Source organism: Mesocricetus auratus, unplaced genomic scaffold, assembly GCF_017639785.1.
Source record: "Mesocricetus auratus isolate SY011 unplaced genomic scaffold, BCM_Maur_2.0 Super-Scaffold_2245, whole genome shotgun sequence".
In the NCBI taxonomy this organism is placed as follows: domain Eukaryota; kingdom Metazoa; phylum Chordata; class Mammalia; order Rodentia; family Cricetidae; genus Mesocricetus; species Mesocricetus auratus.
Genome location: NW_024429180.1, coordinates 14,647,175 through 14,671,610, shown reverse-complemented (window position 1 = coordinate 14,671,610; position 24,436 = coordinate 14,647,175).

Here is a 24,436-nt window from a genome sequence, read left to right as displayed (position 1 = left end):
TTTATTCTTATAAGTCATTGTATATTATCCATTTTATTTATTTTGTCTCAAAAATAATTCATTGTGCATTTTACATTGAAGAGTTTGCTGATATTTTAAAAGACCATGTCTGAATTTAAAAGAAGAATGCGTTACCATGCTACAATATATATTCTTTTATCATCCACCTGTCTTCAGCAAGTGTTCTGCTAGTGTTCCTGTTATTTAAATTGTCTTTCTGAAGTGTGAAACTTTCTCTATCTATAGGATATGACAATGTAAAATTCATAGCAATTTTTGAAGTATAAAATGAATGACTGAAAATCAGAAAAAAAACTAAATGCTTAAATTCATTTACCTTATTGATGTGCAAAGGACACATTCAACAAGATGAAATAGCAGCTCACAGAATGGGAAAAGAGTTTCACCAACTACACATCTGACAAATGGATGATTTCCAAAATATACAAAGAACTCAAGAAGCTAGTCAACAAACTACCAAATAATCCAATTAAAAAGTGAGGTAAAGAGCTGAATAGAGATTCTCAATAGAGGAAAATAAAAAAGTTGGAAGACACATAAGAAAGTGTTCACTCTGACCTACCGTCTTTTTCCTGTCAGAAAGGCTAAAATCAAAAATACCAATGACGATTTATGTTGGAAACAATATGGATAAAAGGGAACACTTCTACACTGCTAGCAGGAGTTTAAACTAGTACAGCCACTGTGAAAATCAGTATGGTGGTTCCTTAGGAAAATGGGAATCAGTCGACTTCAAGACCCAGAAATTCTACACTTAGGCATATACCAAAAGAATGCACACTTATACAATAAGGACATCTGTTCATCTATGTTCAGATCAGCATTATTTGTAATAGCTAGAACCTGGAAGCAACCTAGATGCCCCTCAACTAGGATGGAGAAAATGTTGTATGTTTGCATAACAGTGTACGATTCAGCAGAAAAAACAACGAAATCTTGAAATTCGCAGGCAGATGGAAGGCATTAGAAGAAACCCTTTTGAGTGAGGTAACCCAGTCACAATGGGTTTTACACAAGAATCAGGGAAGTACCATCCTATAATCCCACTGCCAGAGAGTCTGGGCAAAAGAATCTTCATCCAGAGACTGATGGAAGCAGAGGCAGACACCCGAGCTAAACACTGAACTGAACTTCTGGAAACCAGTGACAGAAAGGGAGAAATGATGATCAAAGGAGTTAAGACTGGGCTGGCTTAACCCACAGAAACAGTTAACATGAACAAGGTGGAGCTCTTAGACCCCAGATTGATGGCTGTGTGAAAAGCATGGAACTGACCCAGATCCCCTGTATGTGAGTGTCAGTGAGGAGGTCTAGGAAATCTATGGAGCCTTGAGTAGTTTCTTTTTTTTTAAAGATTTATTTATTATGAATACAACATCCTGCCTCCATGTATGCCTACACGCCAGAAGAGGGCACCAGAACTTATTATGGATGGTTGTGAGCCACCATGTGGTTGCTGGGAATTGAACTCAGGACCTCTGGAAGAGCAGTCGGTGTACTTAACCTCTGAGCCATCTCTCCAGCCCAAGATTTTTTTGTTTGTTTGTTTGTTTGTTTGTTTTGGTTTTACGAGACAGGGTTTCTCTGTATTGTTTTGGAGGCTGTCTGTCCAGCCCGGCCTCGAACTCACAGAGATCCGCCTGCCTTTGCCTCCCGAGTGCTGGGATTAAAGGCATGCGCCACCACCGCCCGGCCCTTGAGTAGTTTTTATCCCTGGCAAGCAAATAGACTTTGAGTGCCCATCCCACAAGGAGGGATGCTCAATCTGCCTGGACTCTTGTGGGGAGGGCCTAGGTGCTGCCCGGAATGAAATGACAGACTCTGGAAATCCACAATGGAGGGCCTCACCTTCCCTGGTGATCAGAGTGGAGATTGGCTGGGAGACAGAGGGGCCTAGTTGGGGGAGCAGGGGAGGAGGGGAGGGAGAGGGAGCTGGGATTGACATGTGAAACAAGCTTTTTTCTAACTTAAAATTTAAAAGGGGTAAAAAAGACTTTGAAGATCTCCCAATGAAAGCTTTTCCCTCCCTGGGGAGCAGAAAGGGATTGAGCGAGGGGGCTGGTGGGGTACAGGTGAGGAGCAGAGGTAGGATAAACAGGGATTGTCATGTAAAACAAGATTTTTTTCTAATTTAAATTTAAAAGTTGTATTTAAAAATATTAGCATTATTGGTTCATTTTCAGTATTACAAAATATATTCTCATACTAGCAATTTTAATCATGCATATTTTCTCTTGTATAAGTAATAAAATCAATGTATAGCATTATTTATTTCAATAATATTCTAGGAATTCCTATCACTACACTTTACAAAGTGACATTTTAAAATACAACATATTCTCTTTTTTAATTTTTTTATTTAAATTTGAAACAAACCTCATTCACACGTCAATCCCAGCTCCCTCTCCCTCCCCTCCACCCACACCCTACACCATCCCCTTATCTCATCTTCTCTCTGCTACCCAGGGAGGGTGAGGGCCTCCATGGGGGATCTTCAAAGTCTGTCATATCATCCAGGGCAGGCCCTAGGCCCTCCCTCATGTGTCGAGACCAAGAGCTCATCCCTCCATGTAGAGTAGACTCCAAAAATACATTTGGATGATAGGAATAAATACTGATCCACTGCCAGAGATCCCATAGATTTTCAAGTCCTCTTCACTGACATCCACATTTCGGGGGTCTGGATCAGTCCCATGATGGTCTCTTAGCCATCAGTCTGGAGTCCATGAGCTCCCCCTTGTTCAGGTCAGCTGCTTCTGTGGGTTTCACCAACCCAGTCTTGACCTCCTTGCCCATCACTACTCCCTCTCTGCAACTGAGTTCCAAGAGTTCAGTTCAGTGAAAAACTACATATTCTAACAAAAATATTAAAAACAAAGGTTAATTTTGCTGTTCTTGCAGAGGACCTATGTTCAGTTCCCAGCACCCATGTCCAGTAACTCACAAACCTGTTGGTGGCAACTCCAGGAAATTTAATGTCTCCTTTGAGCCTCTGTGGACACCAGGTACACATATGATATACATACATACATGCAGGTACTAGAAATACACATAAAATAAAAGTAAGCAAATATTTAAATAAATAGAACCTTTCATAGGAACTTATCAAATAATACCATAGATATTCCAGCTAACACTTATCATACTATTTTGGCTAATTGTGTTAAAATGTTGACTTTGGTAAAATGTTCATCTCTTTAAGACATCTTAGTAATCGCACACAATGATTAAAATGATGTCCTAGGGGTAAATGTTAAATAATACGCATGAGTGGCAATAATCAGTGTTTTTTTTTTGGAGGTTGAAAGGGGCAGTAAATTCCTTTTTTAAACTTAAATTAGAAACAAGCTTGTTTTACATGTCAACCCCAGTTCCCTCTCCCTCCCCTCCTCCCCTTCCCCCTACAGACTCCCTAGCCCATCCCCTTAACTCTTACTGATCCCTGTTACTTATTAAAAACAAACCACTGCACAAACAAATAAATAAATGCTCTTTAGCTATATGTACCACTATAAATTCAACTTGAAATACTGTTTATATGATAGTCATGTCCTAGCAATATATAGAATGTCATCCAGTAAAAATTTATTCAGCCCATGATATTAGTACATTTTTTTGAATGGACATGTATTAAATTTATTTGCAAACTAGTTTTCTTTCCTTTTTAGCAGTCCAGATATTAGTCAAATTTCTATAGGTGAATCAATTTTGTTAACTACTAAGTGCATCTTTCTGGTTACAAAGGAATAAAAACTTATGTATAAATGCATTACTCTTATCAAACATGGCATACAGGGCATTGTGCTTAATTCACCAAGGTAGACTATCATGATGAACAGTGAAACATAGATAACAGACTTGTGATGCAGTTTCTCAATTGAAATGGAATGTAAATTTGACTGGACGGAAGTTTAATCTAGTACCCAGGTCAATTCTGAAAGAATTAAAGAAAGAAAAGAAAACTACAGTTTATGAACTGATTAACCCCCAAGTTGAGATCACTTTCAGTCACATATAAGTTACAGAGGTAGATGTATTGAATAAACGTTTGAAAACAATGCACAGAAAATGACTCAGTAACTTCATGCTTCCCTTATACTTGGAAACAACATTTCATAAGGATAGTGTGAGTGGTGCTGCCCATGGTTTAGAAGTTTGCAAGTTCATGTTTTTTTTTTTATTCTTTTTTTTAAAATTTAGATAAGAAACAAGGTTGCTTCACAAGTCAGTTCCAGGTCCCTCTCCCTTTCCCTCCCCTCCTCCTGTGCCCTCCCGCCATCCACCCCCCCGTTATCCCCTCATTCCCCCAGGGAGGGTGAGGCCCTCCATGGGGGTGTCCATAGTCTGTCATTTCATATAGGGCAGGGCCTAGACCCTTTCCCAAGAGTTCAGGGTGAGAGTGCACCTCACATTGTTCTATGGGAGTCCAAAGTCCGTGTGTATACTTGGGATGGGTACTGATCTGCTGCCCAGGGCTCAATAGATTACCTAGGCCTCCTCACTGACACCCGGATTCAGGGGGGTCTTGATCAGTCCCATGCTGGATTCCCAGGCTGATGCCTGGGATTCAAGAGTTAACCTTTGTCTGGTCAGCTGTTTCTGGGGGTTAAACCAGCCCAGTCTTAATCCCCTGAGTTGATGTGCATTCATGTCATTCTTACCGATTTTGACACATAGTGTATCACCAAAAATTCACACAATTTAAAACCATATATGAAGTAGAGCCCAGTGTATGGTTGAAAACAGTTATTGAATTGCTTTTATATATAAACACCAGAAAACAAAACTTCTGAACATAAAGGATACACTTTAGGTTGTATTGAAAAAGTATATATATGAACAGGATAACGGTCAGAGGTGTAAAACACAGTACCAAAATGCTGAAAGTATTATGGCCCAAGTGGCAGAATTTTCTCAGCACATCACATTTAAAAAAAACAAATATTATCAGTAACACTGTTTTTATTACTCTGCATGTTTGCTTTATGTAATGGGCGTTTAGTTTTCAAGGTACAGAGGAAACTCTGTGAAATTGTTAATTCATGGGAATATAGGAAAAGAATGTAATGGTCTAAGAGAGAGAGTCACACCAAATACTGCCTAAGAGCTGTGAATCCATCAAACGGAGGATTTGAAGATGATTCTAAAGTGGTCTAGAAAGAAAAGAAAGAAAGAACATTGCCACATATAATAATGAGAATGGTACTCAAAAACTATCAGTTATGCAATGACTAAGCAATAAAATTCAAACATTGCTGTCTTTCTATACAAACATGCACTTCTTTATTTCAAGTCCTCATCAGAAAATAAAATCTGCCTTTTATTCTAGAGATTACAATAATGATTCTAAACAACTGGAAACCAGTGAAGTGTTTGGTGTGACCATTTCTGGTTTATTTAAGCAGCATGACAGAGAAGTGATCCCCATTTGGGCTGTGATAAATGATCTTGGATGTGATGAGAAATGTCACAATGCTGGACTATATAATGTAGCATAAAAATGAGTTATTTCACTTTTGAGTTTCTATGGGATTCACTATAACCTATGATTAATGTGGTTGGGAAATTCACATCAAATCAGTGAAGACGTGTAATGACCCAGGTACTTTAGGAATAATGATTTTATTCTTCAGTCTCAAAAGGAACTGCAGCAGTGTAAGGTGATTTGTAAAAAAAATTACAGAAAGGTATGAGAAATATGAAAATGTCAAATATGGCTGCCTGAAATTTTTTAAATGAGATCTTTTCTATTGAAAAGTGTTTTACCTTTAGTTAAACAAGTGCTTCACTTCTGAAAAACTTATTTTCCTATCCCCATTTTTATTGTCTTGTCAATTAATATCAAATGTGCTAAGAGTAGGTAACTTTATAGCTGACCTTTTGCTACAGAGTACAGAAAGGAAATACGACTCAACAGAGTGAAAAAAACCTACCAGCTAACACAAAGAAGGGTTTGGTAAGTTAGTGAGAAGGGGTTGTGAATGACGGTGTTTGTACCCAGAGCTAGTGAGTAATGCCAGAAAAGCATTTGAGTTGTAGTTTATTTATAGTTAATGAGAGTTTATACAGTTCCAGATGGCAATATGTGTCCCATGACAGCGTTCTTCTGCTGATTTTTATAAGTAAGGTGGAGAGTTTTTTTCCCAGAATTTCAATATACTTACCTTTCTTGACTAAAAAGTACCACTGAAGAAGCAGAAAGTGCGTATGTTTAAGCGTGTGACTTTTCAAAGAGACCTAAACAATAACTTGACAAGGTACAACTGTCACTGGAAGACCGCACCCATTGTATAACATGAAGTGTGTGGATGCTGCTCTTAACTTATCGTTGGACATCAGCATCTTTTCCCACCTGCCATATCTGTCTTTCAGCTTCCTAGACTGCTGGCCTAGGTGAAAAGATCCGTATCTTCTCAGTCATATGAGGTTTGCTATCATTGTTGAAGCTGCAGCTGTAGACCCTGCGAGACTAACATGCCTCCTAGTTTATATTCACAGCTTTAGAAAATCAGCATCAATGTCTAAATATCTGTAGATCTCAGAGTTCTATTACAAAAGACTCATTAAAAGCTATATGTGAACCCCAAGGACTTGTTTAGGGACTTGGATTTCAATGACTCATTTGCAATTGTGAATTTCATAACTAGAGATAATCTGAATTGAAGAGAAACACATAAATATCACAGTTGTTATAATAGGAAAAACAGAGAAAAATGGGACTTGTGACCGAATTAGAAAAGTTTATAACAGGTTCTCACGTAAGTATTTCATCAGTCCCTGTTCAATGTTTGCTAAAGCACACTAAATCTCAGAAGACTTGTTTCATCCTCCTGTTTTTCCTATGCAAAGAATATAGCTCAATGTTGCAGACAATGAAGGTTTGTAATAGATATCATTTGGAGGAGTTATTGGTAAACCCAAGTGTAGCTTTTCCTGGTTTTTAAAAACTGCTTTAGCTTTTTGTTTCTCTGTTCTGTGAAGTTTGCCTTTTGAAAACATGTTATTTTATATTGTGTTTAATTTTACATAAGCAAAAATTCTTCTGTTACATGAGAGAAACTATTTTTTTTTCGAGACAGGGTTTCTCTGTATTGTTTTGGAGCCTGTCCTGGAACTTGATCAGTAGACCAGGCTTGGTCTCGAACTCAAGGAGATCCACCTGCCTCTGCCTCCCAAGTGCTGGGATTAAAGGCGTGCACCACCACCACCCGGCGAGAGAAACTATTTTATATTAACTGTTTTCTAAAAATTTCCTTCAAAACCATTGTACTAGTTGAGCTTGTCATAATAAACATAACAGTTATTCACTCTTCCTGTTTAAAACACTCTTATGAATCATCATAAGTTTTTTTGACAAGGCAATATAAATTTTCATATATTCTAAGTCATCATATATAAGCAACCTTGAAATTATTACTTATATAATTGAGATTTATACATATCATTTATTTTTCAATTGAAATTATTAAGGAATACTTTTAATCTTTTTTCAAATAGCATATATAACTCAGGGAGATCAAGGTTAATAAGTGCTAAAATTATTTTTAATTATGTTATAGAGTTCATCTTTATTATGCAGATTTGATTACATAAATTTCTCTAAAGTATATTAGGGGTGGATTAGTCTGGGTGCATCAAACAGTAAGATTTGACTCATATTATCACTCATTTGGACAGTGAGTAAAAAACTCAATTATTCTAAATAAATAACCAATGTACAATTAGAAAATGCAAGGGAGAAATTTGTTTCTACCCTATCAGTTTAGATTGCAGCTGAAATCTCATCAATCCTTTGATTCTAATTATAGAAATGGTTATGAGTGATAACCCAAATGAGCTAGGAGAAAAATTTCCATAATAACAGTACAAAAAGTGTGCTAGCCATCCACGATACTGCACGACTATTGCACAGAGATCACAATATGCAAGACTAGTGCACAGAGATCACACTACTGCAAGATTAGTAGGCAGAGGTCACAAAAGGATTCGTTAATGTCAGTGTACACAGTTCATTTTCTTCTACATTGAATCTTCCCAATTACTTAGTCATGGCAGTCATAGGTTCAGTTTGTTTACACTTGTCATTATTTCTTCAATTCAGGTGTCTCTGTCTACTAGCAAGCACTTTCTGAATGACAGCATGAAACAATGCATAATTTCTACCTTAAATGAGACTGAAATTACAATTAATACATGCAAAAGTCAAATCTAGCAGTAGCATAAGAAGCATATTTCCACGGAAAAACTGAACCCATTTCACTTTTCAATAAACAATTTATGAATGTATCCATGGAATGGTCATTCATGCTGCTAGTTATTGCCTCCCCCGAAAATAGAACAAATTCTGTTACATCTATCTACACAGAGTTTAAAATGATCTCTCTTTTCTACGTTTATTGCTCTGAGTTTTACTACTCCTACTATTCATCCACTTTTAATAATTGAACCCAAGTTAGCTACTTGAATCTTTCACTCAATAGTAATTTCTCTTTCCTTTAATATCTGTGTATGACTAACAAATTTGGTGCTTTTTTCCATAACTTTATAACAAATGTTTATTTTATTATAGAATTAGGCTTCCCAAATAGCTAGTATGGTGTCATTTAGTTACTTTATTCTTTCATTTATTTAAAATAAACCTTATTCCTCAGGAATTAGATGTTGATAAAGTTAATGATCATCTAAATGGTAGAGCCAATTGCTCCTTCTCCAAGAAGGACAAAGATAGCCTTGAGAAGAATGTTCAATAATTAATATGAATTATATCTCCTATTCCTTTCAGTGTTTAATTTCATTGATTGACAGTCAAATGCAAAGTTGTATGTATTTAACTATATATATTGAAATGGAGAAAGATAAACATACAAATTATAATTAATTTAATACCTTCATCAATTTAGTTAACCTCCAAAATGTATGTATTTTCTTATTAGCACTATTTCATATTTTCTCTACTATTTTAATATCTTCATCTAAAAACCTGTACAAGAAGTATAATCACCAATGTTTCATTTCATAGAGAATGAATAGAGATTAATTTTTAACAAAAAAGAAAATATTCTCTTTCTCTTCCTTTTACACTTCCTCTCCCTTCTTCCCATTTCTCTATATGTATCGTATCATAACATTATTATTAAGATAAATGCTAGCTTCATCCAAAGCTGTTGACACATGTGCACTTATTAGTCATTATTTATACTACATATGATATCCACAGCAACCAGGGATCCTGCATGGGACTGACCTAGGCACTCTATATATACATTATAGTTGTGTAGTTGTGGGACTCCTAACAGTAGGAACAGGGTTTTTTTTCTAAGTCTTTTGTTGGCTTATGAGGCCCAATTCTTCCTCATACTGAATTGCTTTGCCCATCCTTGACACAAATGTAGGTGCTTAGTTTTACTTCTGTAAGACTTGCTGTATTTTATTAATATTTATTGGACACCTGCCTTTTCCTGAATGGAGATGAAAGTAGAGGGTAATGGGGTGGGAGCCAGGGTATAGGAGGAAGGACTGGGAAGGGAGGATGAGGGCAAAGGCTGCAACCAGGATGTAAAATAAATAGATGAATTTATTTTAAAAAAGAAGAAAAGCATCCTAGACGACTTAAGCATTGTAAGGAAGCCCGGCCAGTTTCTCTATGTGGAAGTGGTTGCTTTAATGTTTGGTGGGAGTTAATAATTATTATCAAAATCAAGAGAAGTAAGGTTTTTTCCCAAGCATCTTTATATTTTAGATTGCTTATGACTCTGCTTGCACAAATTGATGGTTGGTTCTCAATATGGGGGAAGTAATGTGTCATTGAAATGTGTTTGACATTTGAAAAATTCAAAACAATTTTGCAATCTATCAAAGGGAATATAAGATTGATGGGGGGTGATGGAAAATGATAATGTTTGTTTTGCCACATTGGATCCATTTAGGATGGTCAGGGACATGGTTTAGAGTCATTTTCCCTGCTGGCAGTTCTAAAATATTGTCTTCCAGACTCACAGGAAGTGTGGAAGTGGAACAACCAGCCTTTCTGGTTTTTCAGTCATGTTGGGGACATGTGACATCAACATGTAAGAAAACAGAGAGAGAAAACACACAGGGCCAGTGCAGAAATAATTCAGTAAGTGTGATTTGATGACTTTCCTAAAAGTTTTAAAATGCAGGGTATAACAAAACAGGTTTGTCTCATGGTCATTTTCTTTGTGAAAGGTTTGGCTGATGCCTTTATGCATAATGTCATTTTTTTCATGAAGAAAGTCACTGGAAGATATTAACAACATATTCATTCTTCACAATAAAAATTGAAGCTGAAAAAGTCTTCTTTCTCCACTGGAGGTTATATTTAGCATTGGAAACACTTCCTTCACTTATAAGGAGATCTTTCTTTTGAAAGAACAAAACTGTTATGCATGTAGTTTTCAAGGCAGTTTGCCCATGTGAGAAATGTTGCTCTGCCATGCAATTACCAATATTCAAGACTCCGTACGTCATTGTCCTCTCTTCCGGCATATAATAGGATTGCATCTAGCAGGTAAGTTGTGTATAATATTAATCATGTGATAAGACCCACATAAACTTAAATAATGAAAGCTTTTATTACATCAATATTGATAAACTAATAAAATTACAGTGTTGTTTAAATGGTACTCACCATCATACCTTTAAATATATATATATATCATTGTAAAATTGCTAATTATCTTATATTTTTTATAGAAATTGAGCAGCCATGGGCCATTATAACCTGTAATGAATCATAAACATTGACATTTTTATGATTCATATGGTTTCTACATAACATAAAAAGAAATTCATTACATTATGCGTTATATTGTACCAAATAGCAAGAAACATGGCAGTTTACTCTTTACTATTTTGCTTGTAAATCTTATGGGAAATGTAAAAAATTGAAAATTCCAGTTTGTAAAATAATATGTAGTATGCAGTTTAATGGTCCCAAGGAAGATCACTTTACTAAAACTTCATGTTATGTCACACCCATCACCAAGCATTAGCTTAGCACATTACTCTATGTTTGCAATGATGCTAATACAAGCAGACTGTAAACCGTATGCTTTAATGTTAGCAGGAGCCTAGGTCATGTTTACTGTTGGTCACAATGTGTCAAGAAGCTAAGTAGAACTGTGGTAAGATTGCTTAGTTTTGAATGAACCCTTGATGATGCCTGCTATACAATCTTTAGAATAGTAAATATGCTGCCGAACTACTTTCTAAGTATTTATGGTTATTTCATTAGACTAGTGCCAGTAGCAGCTTGAGGAAGAGACTCTCTTTTTACAGAGTATGATGATTAATGTAAAGATTCATTTATATTGAAAATGCTGAATAACTGAATGCTGAATATTTCTATATGATCAAAGTATTGAGAATAATTAGGTTCATTGTATATCATTCACCCTTTGTCCAAGGACCATGAAGCATCAGAGAAAATGCCTAGAAAGAAATGTACATAACAGAGAAACAGAGAGAAGTACCTTTAAGTACTGCCATCCAGATATGACACAGCTATTGCAATTTTCGCTGGAGCAATGGACACCTGTGAAAGATCTGTCCCTTCAATATTTCATCATGGATAGGGAAGGTCTGATTAAAGCCCCACTATTTCCTGGTGTGTTGAATATTTTATTTTCATAACAGGGTTTCTTTATGTTGCTCTGCCTGTCGTGCAACTTGCTATTTAGACCATGCTGTCTTCAAACTCACAGAGCTCCACCTACCTCTGCCTCCTGAGTACTGGAAATAAAGGTATATACTACTATACCCGTTTACCATTTTCCTGTTAAAAAAAACAACAACAATCATATGCCCATACATTACCAACTCTTTAATCATTTTCAATTGTAGTGATATCAGTTGTCTTTATTACCAACAGTTTCATCTTACACATGGTGAGTATAAGTTAGATGTTTGTCCATTATATCCCTGATACCTTCCATGCCCTCATCTTGAGCAGCAAAACTCCTGAATATTTCAGTCACTGTAAAATACAGGGGTTATACACATTTAGGTCACCTTTGATCTACACTTCCAAGTTTCTACTTTTGACAGGTGCATCTTCTCCTGGCTACACCCAGACTTTACTTAAAGTTTTGGATCTCAGTGAATTATTCAGTAAGTATAACAATATTACTTTCATGTGACTATAGTTAACTTTAGAATCAGTGCCCGAAGATTAAAATTAATGAGTTGTTAAAGCAATGTTTTTCACTGTTTTCTTTCATGGAATCTCAATAATGAATCAAACTGAATCACAGGATCCCAATATCAAGTCTAATTTAAAGCTTTGAAACTTTTGAAGTTCGGGTATTTTTTACTTATCTGTTATCTTAGAGAGATCAGTTTCGAAAAGATGGATATAAACTGGGTCATTGAAAAAACCCTCAATTATATTACAGTGTGTTAGTCATGAATTTTCGCTGCAACCATGGGAGTTTGTATTAAAGAGCATTTAACATAAATTAGAAACTAAAAAATAGACTTTTCTGAGATATGCCTTCTTGAATCTGAAGATATCTTCTCGTCACTACTTAGCTCTTATCTGGCTCTTTGATTTATCTTCCATGCATTCTATCATTTATATAAACCCAAGAGAGATTGATTTATGTATTAAATTTCTGAAGGAGGTTAAAGTAGCTCATCATTTATCTTTTGCTTAAAAGTCTTAGATCTGCATTAAGATCACTTTCCATCTCTCTTGGCCTTTTAAATGGTGTTCTTAGGTAGAAGCAATGAATTATCCAACACAGAATGGTTTCACCTCTACTGCAAACTTCCACTATCTGGTAAAAGGATTTCATGCAGTTTCTGTGCAGTCCATAATGGTTGCTGGCAGATGATTGTAACAGACAGGACCCAGACAGTGCCTTCATTTTACAGATCACACAGAGCAGGTACTAGACCCTGCAGAAGGATAAAGGGAAGGAGGAGAATGCCAACTTACTTCATTTGATGGGGGACATGACTTACATTTGCCTTTCCACTTTTGAACAGATTTGCAGAGTGTTAGAAAAACTGAACTTTTCAGATGGAAAATTTGTTTCGGGAGTGTTTTAAGCCTAGGAAGAAATGTGCTATACCACTAAGATTCTCCCTATAGAAAGTGGTTCAATCTGAACTTCAAATATATGACAATAGATTAAAGAATGCAAAAGAGGGACCACATTGATTACATACATATGAAATATTCAAAATGTGCAAATGAGTGAAGAAAGAAAATAGATTATTAAACAAGAATAAAAGAAAGGAAACAGGGGATAGGGAAAAATCAAAATGGATATTAACTCTAGACGAGATGAAATATATTGCCATATTCAGTAATGAAATGGCTAAATAACTTCGTGAATGAAGAAAAGCCAAATTAATTAGCAATTTAAACAGGCTAAATATGATAGATTACTTATAGCATGAAGAATTATATCAGGCAGTACTTTGTAAAGAAGTTAAAACAGCTTAAAGAAATGGATAGTGAGACTTCCCCAAGTGCCAGGGAGTCTGTGTTTCATGAAGACATTTTCTAAACTTGTTTTTATCTCAGCATTTAAAGTTCTCTGGAATATAGAAGGTCATGAGGAATATTTGCTACATGAGCAAGTCATAAATCTCTGCATATTTGAAAAATATTTCTTTTCTTACTGTTTGTAACATTTTAAACTCAAAATTCACTAAATTATTTTCCTCTAAGTACCAAATAGTTAGCGTCACAGACTCACTGATAATAAATAGTCATCAAGGGAGTAAAGCAAATTAGGGTCAGCGTGTTTCTATTTTATTCTACTCCCAAGTTTCCTTCTTTGTTGCACAGAGTCTTCCATGGTTTAATATGAATTCTGAAGCATAAATTTACATGCTAAGAAAAACAAAGCATGTATGAGCATTTTTAGAGTCTCATTCTCTCGGATGCTTTGTCTTTCTCCCCCACCCGTGTTTCCTTTCTTCTCTGCTCTCCTCCCTTCCTCTTCTTCTCTCCCCTCACTTCCCTCCTCTCCATTAGCCTCCTCTCCACTTCTCTCCTGTGCTCTCTTCTCCTCTCTTACCCTGTCTCTCAGATATTCAAATGTGACCTTGAGAAGATTCTTTTAATGAAATAACACATTAAAACCACTTTTTGTCAACTATACATCCATTAAGCTTAAATTTTGATATTATGCAAATATAACTGCATAATGCACTGGTTAAGTACATTGCTTATTGAAAAGCAATGTGTTTATGGCTTCTGAATTTTTTTCATTTAAAAAAATTTTACACACATTTAAACATAAATGAAAACAGAGTAAAAGTTTGGCAATATAAGACACTGGCCAAACAAAATAGTATGTTACTCATAGAAATAATTTACATATAATTCAGTAGGAAAAATATTTCAAACAAAGAACCTCACTTTTTACACCTACATTCCACATAAAATTTGACTGTAGACACTAACCTAGTCACATAATCTTCAGTCTGTCTTGCCTATGGGAGATGCTAGGATAAGTATAGCTCAGAGATTGTGGGAATGCCTGCTCCAACCTCAGACCTATGCTAACAGAGTGATGCCACCCTTGACACTGACAGGATTTCCAGGACCCAGAGGTTGGATGATCCAGAGACCTAGGACAGAACCAAACACAACTGGAGAAAAAAAAGTTAATGTTGCAATGACTAAGGAAATTCTGCTATACTCATAGATTGGTGCCTAGCTCATAGGATGCCTGCCTATTTCTGAATGAAAAGGGAGGAGGAGTGGATGGGGGAGCAGTGGGAAGGTGATGGGCAGTGCCTGGGAGGAGAAGGGGGACAGGAGAATGTGATTGGAATGTAAAATAAACAAATGAATAAAGTTGGATGTGAAAGTATGTTTTACATTCTGATTCAAAGCTATTTATTTATACTTGTTCAACTCTTTGTAATTTTGTAAAGTAAATCATACTTCATCATCATGGGACTAACTATGCTAGCAGGGAAAAACTGAAGGTAATATATAAAGGACAACAAAACAAAAAAAAGATATTTTGTAACTTTAATCTAGAAAAAATGTTTAGAAACAGAAATTCCTTTCACAGCTATGACTCATCATCCAAGTACAAAAATAAAAAGTTGGTGTGAAAATAGCATAAATGTTTCCCAAATCAAGTGAATATTAACAAAATAGCAAGATAATTTGATTAAAAAGAATCGGTTCACATAAATTCTGCCATATTATACAATTATTCATTTGATATTCATATTTCAAAGCATATAAAAAAGAAACAAAAACATCAAATATATTTATCAGGAGAAATGGCATCTAAATAGTTGTACAGACACAAAGTGTGGTACTGTACAGCCAGTATTTGGGAGACTGAGTCTGGTAAAGGACAGCATGAATATCGCAGGGACTGTTTTATTTTTTAATAAAGATAGAAAAAAGCAGCAAGTGAGTTAAAGTATAATTTGCAATTACTCTCATAGATCACACTTAAATAATTTGTGTAATATGGATTGTATTATTAAAATTTTAATTACCCTGAGTGTTTTTGAAATTCTAAGATTACTCCAGTATCATGATAGAAGCTGAAAGATACCATAAAAGCAGCATATTTATTTCCTTGGTGATAGAAATATATTCATTTGGGGAAATAAGATGTTACTTATTGCATCCAGGACTTGTTTTAAATGAGAAATGCTATTGGGAATTGGTTGAACATTTGTTAAATAGAATGCCCTTAGTGTCAATAGACTTGATCACCAGATTTGATGAAATTAGAATAAAAAGCATGACTTTCAAAAAGAAATAGCTTTAAGTTGTATTATTATTAATATTATTTTGAAAATTAGGCTATCTGTATGTATACTGTAGTGGCATCTTGCCTTGCCAGTGAAATTGTAGTAGTGGCCACAACTCTGGGCATTTGACACATTACAGTAGAATGGTTTAATTTAATAACTACTAAAATATACTTTCTACTTATCAAGTAAAATTTCTTCCTGTGTTAAGATAAAATTTAAACATAGTATATAACCCATGACCCTGAGATTAAGAGTCCTATACTCTATCAACTGAGCACATTGGGCAGCAATTTGTAGTATGAATAATAGAAGCCTAGATATAGATACTGGGGTTCAATCTTAAGATCAGGAAAGCAAAGCAGCCAACACTAGAGAATTCTCACCTCTACTAATGCTCAGACCGCAGGAATGAACCACCAAACTTCAGATTGTATCTCCAGACTGCAGGCTCTCAACCAAGTCTCAGAATCCTAGACTGCTCCCTGAGACTGCATTGAATTCCTTATATAATCTCTAGTGCCTGAATTAAAGGCATGAGCTGTTTCTCTTTTAGACTGATTAGTCTCAGGTAGCACAGGGTGGCCTTGAACTCTCAGAAATTCACCTGCCTCTCTGTACCCCGAGTCCTAGGATTAAAGATGTGTGCCACTACTGCCCAGCTTCTGTAGCTAGTGTGGCTGGCTTTGCATTCTGATCCTTCCAACCATCTTTATTGAATCATAAATAATATTGTTGTGCCCAAATTCTGAACTCCCAATCATGAAGAGGCCCATTTCTATGCAAAAGCAAAGAGTCTTTTATTGTAGTTGTTTAACAAGCTAACCCCATAAGCTCGACCCTTTCATCCACCCACTTAAGTGGATGACTGGAGAAAAGACCCTGAAAAATCATGAGGCAGGGACCTTATAAGGCAGCATAAGAGGAGTATCTAGGGATACACATCAGTCTCAGGACTGGTGTGCTTCCAGGCTTGGACCACAGAGCCTGTGTTGATTGATCAACTTGTTGTTATGTCCCATAGGCCCTCTCAGGATGGTTGCTATGCTCTGCACATCATTGTTGTGCACGTGTCCACAATGCATACCCAGAGTCTGTAAAGCACAGCCCTGCCTGTTAACTTCTGATTGGTTCCTTGCACGAGGAGGGCATCTGACCTCCTAGTGACCAGGACAGGAGCAGCAAGGTCAGAAGAGGGCACGTTAGCTTGTCATGGCTGCTAAAATGGGGGATGGTACCTTCAAATACATCACCACAAGAAATAATAATTTTCATTTAGTAATTTTCAATAGAATTCCCATATGTATGTACTTAAAATACTATTTCATTTCAATTATTATTGTCAGAAATAGGAAGAAATTTTACTTTTTGGCCCAATTAGTCCTGGAGAAACCTGAAAAAATAGATCTTAGTGAGATGAATTTTGTTACCCAGGGAAGAAAAATGAAGATTTGTGTCTTTAATGTTAAAGCTGTTACTTGTTTCATTTTATATTAGGTAGACATATGCATTGTTTAGAATGCACAAAGAATCATATAATTAGTAATAAAGAATGCAATGTTTTAAAGATTTGAGAAAATTCTATTTTAAGGATTTGTAGTGGCTTGGGAAACTATATGTGCATAATTAAAACTATTTGGCTGACTTAGTATTCTCTCTATATTGTTTTCATGCAAAACAGTATGCATTGTTTTAATTTTTGGAAAAGTTATCCACTTTAAAAATAAATGTACATGTTATGACCTGTGCTGCTGAAATAAATGTCACAGATACAAGTACTTTGCACCCTTGTAATCACTCAAACAGTGTCACCTATCTAAGTCCTGTGGAAGACTAGGTGTCAAAGAGCTGATGCCTTATCTCTACCTAAAGAATGTTGACAGTGTTCTTAGTCACTATTCCATTGCTATGGAGAGACACCATGGCCAAAGCATGACCAAGGCAACTTATAAAAGAAATCACTGAATTGGGTGCTTATTTACACTTTCATGTCTGGGAATATGATTGCAGGTAGGTAGGCAGGCAGGCAGGCAAGCAATCAGGAACAGGCTTGGAGCAACAATTAAGAGCTAACCTCTGGTCCTCAAGCTCATAGCAGAGTAACTCACCTGGCCTGCGCTTTTGAAACAAGAAATGTTTTCCCAAATAATCCACCAGCTGAGAACCAAGCCTTCAGATACATGGGCCTTTTGGGAGAATTGTTATTCAAATCACCACAGCAATTAGGGGCTTCTAGGAGAAGAGGTGTCATTTTCTTCAGCCTTTAGCTACTGGTAAGTAGCTCCTGCCTCAGTAAATAACCTCTGCCCAGGTGCACAAAAACAACTGTAATCAAAACCAGTGGGTCACACACACAAATCAGAGGCACAGGAGGAGGACAAGGACTTCTGGAAAACAAAATTTCAGGGAAAAAAGAAGGGAATGGTGAAACCAGGTAATCAAATACAAATGACTAAAATTTACTATATACATGTTTGGAACTTTGCAAGAATACTCATTATATGTCCCTAGTTCCCTTGTGTTTTCATTTTAATACCACTGAGCATAAATTTGGGGTGAGATACTTGGAAATTCTATTTCAAAATTGGTAGATCTCGCCCTGTGTTTCTTTTTAGAGCTATGCATACAATTTTACTTGGGGGCAATATAGTATACAGTATACTTCTCTAGATATAAGGCCAGGTAAGTGCTACTCATGTCAACTTCAGAGGCGACCTACTTAGAATGGTTGTTTTGGAAAGTTCTCCCTAATGAGAAGGAGCATTAATCAGGATCTTGGTGACTGGGACCAATTATCAGTTTCAATATGCTCTCCAGGAGGCATGGATCCACACTGAGGTTGTAAAGTGCAAATGTAAATTGCAACATAGAGTAGTCACTCAATATATTGATGAGGATATTGGCTGTAACTATAAATATATGTGAATTCTTGAGTGGAAATTGCTAAGTTCACCTCAAACATTCTGAATAGAAGCTTTAGATCTAAATATAAATCTTCAGAAATGGATTCTACAAAAGCCTACCACGAGAGAAGTGACTTGAAATAGAGTCTAAGTTAAATAGTTACATTAAATTCATAACACTCTTCCCTTTATGAAAGATTTTGAATCACCAACATTCAGTTTAATTTTATCCTCAACTTCACCAAAAGTGAATGAATGAGGGGAATATCCTATATACAGTTTTTAAGAACTAGGAAGAATAATGGAGTTTAAAATGATGTGAGTTTCTGAAAATCCATGGAAGAGAATAAACAGAAGCAAAACTTTGGATCTGGTGTTTCAGTGTGTATATTGTAAGAAAAAAAGTAAGAGGACGGAAAGTAGAATTGTGTTGAGAGGCATGGCTACCTAGGAGTTCATGCTGAGGGTATGAGTATATGATTGGTGGGGACAGGGGCATAAGAAGGGACAGAAGAAAGTTCACACAAGCTATCTGATTCCCCATTATAGAAAAGGAAATGGAGTTTTTACATGAAGCACAGAGTTATAATTAAAACAATCACATCTGAGATATCTACAAAGATTCTGAATAGATTGCAGATTGCTTAAGAGTGAATATAATCAAGCCAATCCAGAAGGAATTTAACAGACAGAGATGCCTTGTGTCTTAATTATATACACTCACACAGCTGAGCTTTCAATAAGCAGGGGCCGTTTCATTTTGCTTGTTACAGACTGACTGTCACTATCTTGTCATTTGTCATAACAGATATTCATCTTTGAATTTGTATGTGTCCAACCTTATGACTTTACTCTCCATGTAAATTATCTTTCTCTAAAATTTCCTTGCAGCTTGTCCATATTCACAACTTCATATAAGACTGACACATACTGCTCCTTCAGCTTCCGCCACCGCATCCCATCCTGCAAACAAATCCAGTGTGTAGTTCATTAATTAGAAACGTGAATAAAGTTACAGTGTGAATTCACTACATGAAAAATGTATTATTCATATATTACCTGTTACTGTATTTTCTTTTTCTTTCTACTTAAGTTCGGTGTCCATAGTAAAATACAGAGATAATTTATGAAATCAAATTCAATTATACTGAGTGTTCATTATACTTAAGCCTTTATGAATGGTTTTTAAATCTCAGAAGTGAGGAACAGCAAATATATTGCTTTTTATTTTTGGTCAGATCAAGGAGTGAAACGAACAAACAATTCAAAGTTTTTTCTTTAAAAAAAGATAAATGATGTGTGCAAATGTAGGAATTAAAATGAGTATGAATCTAACAGATGCAATTGAGACAGAAAGCCTTCTAGAGCACATTTGCTAAATAATCATGTTGTCAAACTACTTCCTAATATTTATGTTTATACCCATAAACTAGGTCTGTCCTCAGCTTTACTGGAAGAAGCTTTCTTTGCAATTAAAGATAGCTAGCGCACAGTCACCTGGCTTGTCAGCATGCAGGGAACAAGAAACATTGAGTGCTAAAGCTTAAATGAGACACCATATCACCCTAATCAAGCTCAAGGAACTCCCCAGAAAATGGAACAAGATTAATATGAGAGTCTGACAATAAGGCCTTGAAACATTTTCTTATGAGTCTGACATGTCCCTGTCACTTATGGACTCAACATATTTGATTGACTGAAAGGTTCTCTACAAGTCTGAGACTGCAAACCGTCGTAGTTGGCAAAGGGGCTTATGAGTTCCAGCACTCAGGAAGGGAGCCATTGAGGAAAGAGGTCCACTGGAAAAACAAAGTCATTGTCTTCAATGATCACAGCCACTGGTGAATAACTCATGTTCCACTTTTCAGTTTCACACCATGCCCATGCAGGGACCTCTTAAAAACAATCACAAATCCAAAACAGACAGAAGAAAATTAGAAGATGAAAGAAAGGGTAGGAGGATGGGATTCAGAACATGAACATAAGAAAGGTTAGGAAGGGTGAATATAAATAGGGTGCATCATATACATGTGTGAAATTCCAAAGATTTTGTGTTTTAAAACCTTGGGCAAATTACTAAACTTCACAAACTTCACTAGCTATATCTGAAATAAAGAATATATCTGCTTTAGGAAGAACATACAAAATAGTCAACATAAAATAGCAAAATAAATGCTGAATTTTATCATTTTATTTTTTTTGAACTAGGTTATTTTGGGGTTGGTATGAATTATCCAGTCCTATTTGTGTGGAAAATCAGCACACATTGAACAGTATACATTGTTAAGAAAATCGCCATATTTACCATGAGAGATATCAGCTAGAAAATTTTACAAACATCAAAAATATGCTTACTAATGTTAATAACTTATAGTATATTTTAAGATAAAATTAAAGAACTCTTAATGAAAGAGATTATTACATGATGTCTTAGAGTCTCTTTTATGAACTAAGCTATGTTTATAATTTAACTGAACTATCTTACCTAAGTTCAGATCAAACTTTGTCTTTGAAAATCACAGAGAAGAAACTGAAAGTATAAGATGATAATTTTATCAATGCATAAGAGGAATTATAATAATTTCCTAGAAGATGGTCAAAGCATATGACCTCTGTATTAGTATATCATTGATCACAAGTGAAAATTGTAAAGCCTTAATGATCCACAGAAAATGCAATTATGCAATGGAAACTACAGAGGAGCCCTTCCAGGAAATTTAAAACAAAGTATGTGAAAATATTGTCCCTACGGTCAGGTCCTGGAGTATGGTGATTACAATTCAGCATCCTTTTCATTGATTGCTGGCACTACTAGAAAACAAAAAAACAAAAACAAAAACAAAAACAAAAAGGCAGCTCTAACTCCTTGCTCTTCAGGAATCATGTTGGAAGAGTTGTGCTGTCTGTTGTCTTTCCTCATATTTTCAATGGATAAATGGGCTTAGATTTCTGAGGGTTAGTGTTTGACTCAAAGAATAACCAAGAAAACACAAATAAATGTCTTCAATACATTAGTTCAAAATGGTAGACAAAAGATCCACTTGCATTTTAAGTTTTTTCTCTATTTTTTGTACTTTATACTGTCTCTTTTTGTATGTCATGTCATGCACCCCAATCCCACTCATCTCCCTGTTCTCTCACTTCCCCCCTCTTCGCTTTGCAACTCTTCTCCTCCAAAACAAAATTTAAAAGTGAAAACAAAATCAACAGCAACAACCAACAAACAAACTAACAAACAGCGGAGAAGCTGTACCATGGCGTAGTAAGTCACAGAATATCCTTCAGTCCATACATATCTGTTGTGGGATCCCACCTGGGTTCCATTGCTGCCTTAGCTCCCAAATAACACACATGACACCATATTAATTATGAGGTTGTTGACCGTTTATTACGGTTTCTTAATGGCTAGCTCTGACTTAATTATTAACCATAATTAGTAATATATATTTTTATAAGGACTTATCTTTCCAAGGACTGAGCCTCATGCATCCTCTTCCCCTGATCACATTACAACGACTTACTTCTCCATTTTTCCCAGAGTCCTCCTAGACTCCTACTCCCACCTATCGTGCTTCCCTATTGGCCAACAGTGCTTTATTTACACATACACAGAAGGACTTCTCCTATTGCATATTTACTTTTTTTTTTACTGGGTAATAAGAATGTTTGTTTTATTACTTCAATGACAGGTTTCATCTACGCACACATCTGCATACACAGAAGCACTCTTGTGTCTCATTGTTCCCTCCTTGAAGTGGATTCACTGACTCTTTGGCTTGCAACACACTACAATGCTGCATGAGCACTGCTGGAAAACATCATGCCATCGTCTGCATTTTGCTTCATGCTTTCATGTTTCTTCTTGGGATTACAAATGGATTAACATCACATACTTACTTTCAAGTGTTTATTCAGTCATTGGTCTGGTTCTAGGCCTCCCTGTGGCTTCTGCTATACCATCTGTACGGGGCCCTCATAGGGACTCCTTTGGGACATCCTATTGTTGCCGTATGACACAAAGATCCTGTAGCTTTTCATCTGCATGTAAGGCCCCTTATATGCTCCAGCAGTTAATAGACAGGTGGGTGTTGAGTTGGGCTACCTCATAGTCTTGGTTGTGTTCCTGGGTGGTAGCTAGTTTTCCCACCTACGCGAGCTCTCCAGCACAGTTGCAACTACATCTCACCCAAATATAGCAGACAGCAAGGAGTGGAACCAGTTCTCAGGCTCTCATAACCTCAGCTTTGTGAATGCATGCTGCCAGGGCCAGCTCCAATGGTTCTTCTCAGGCAAGGTACAGTGCCTGCTCTTCCGAGTGCTGCTGCAGAATGGGGCCATTGCCACTTCTCACACTCTAGATGTCTCAGTTGTTAAAAGCTAGGCTCACAACCGATTGCATTTTTAATTCTACTTGTTCGATACATATCTTTAGTCAATCAATAATTAAATGTGTAATTATTGCAAGTAGTCATGGCATCGCAGAAAGCTACCAAGTGACTTTATGTGTTATCCAATCAAGAATAATGTGTGTGTGACTTAAGGAATGACCTCCAATTTATACTCATACCTACAAACTGTCCAAATAAAAAAATCTGCTACTTCTATCAGTATGAAGTTTATATATTTAGTGTTCGCGGAGTATAGACACCATTTTACCCAAACCAATGCATATGGTGTAGTAGGTAAGAAATTCCATAGAGAAAAAGGAGCCTCCCCTAATCATTTAGGACTGGTTTGGTACATGTCATTAATATATGACTGAATCAGGAGTTTGCAAGATAAATACATGCACACATAGAAACACACAAATTTATATTGGTGATGGCTAACCAAGCAGTTAAATCTTCAATGAAACACACAGAACAGATGATTTTGCAAGATCATGTTCTGCGGTTCTGTAGAATTACATCTCTATGTTCATGTTATGGATGAAATTTTAGTTTGGCAACTGGGAGTATTGAGCACACTAATAGATTTGAGGCTGGTTATCCCTTTTATTTCTCATATGCTTAAGTGAAAATTATATTATTATAACACTGAAATGAAGTATTAAATGCTAGCTCATTAACAGTCACTTCCCACCAAGAGCCTAATTTCTGCTCTCATTTTATGTTACATAAAATGGGTTAATTTACCTATTCACATGGGCACTTAAAACAAAGCTTTCATTTAAGAAGTAACACCAGTTTTGAAGAAAAGTTGACTCATTTAGATAATACTCTCAACCTCAGATTCAATTGAAAAGAAGAATTTAGGGACATGTGACAGTATAATATACATGGTATGCAGAAAAAACAATATTTTTATGAATATGCTTATGAGGAAATACAACTAAAAACAAACTACACTTAAAACTTCCTTCACGTATTGGTATTTCATGGTTATCCTAACTTCTATATTGTTAATTTGTTATCATAAATTCCTCTTAATAAATAAAATAATAATCAGGACACTCTAAAAATAAACTAAAATTCTCTCAATATATGGATTTAGAAAAATAAGTCGGAATAGAAAGTTTTTGACATTATCACAAATTCTTTTTAAATGAATGATTATACTTAGTCATCGAGCTAGATATGGTGGTATATATATTTCAGAGCAAGGAATATTTTGGTAGCAGCATGAACCATCCAAAGCCTGAGCAAGATATGAAAGGGGTTCAAGATGAATAAGGACTACATAATACATTCCTGTCTCATGGAAAACAAAATGAATCAAATAATTGACATAACAGTAAATAAACCATCATG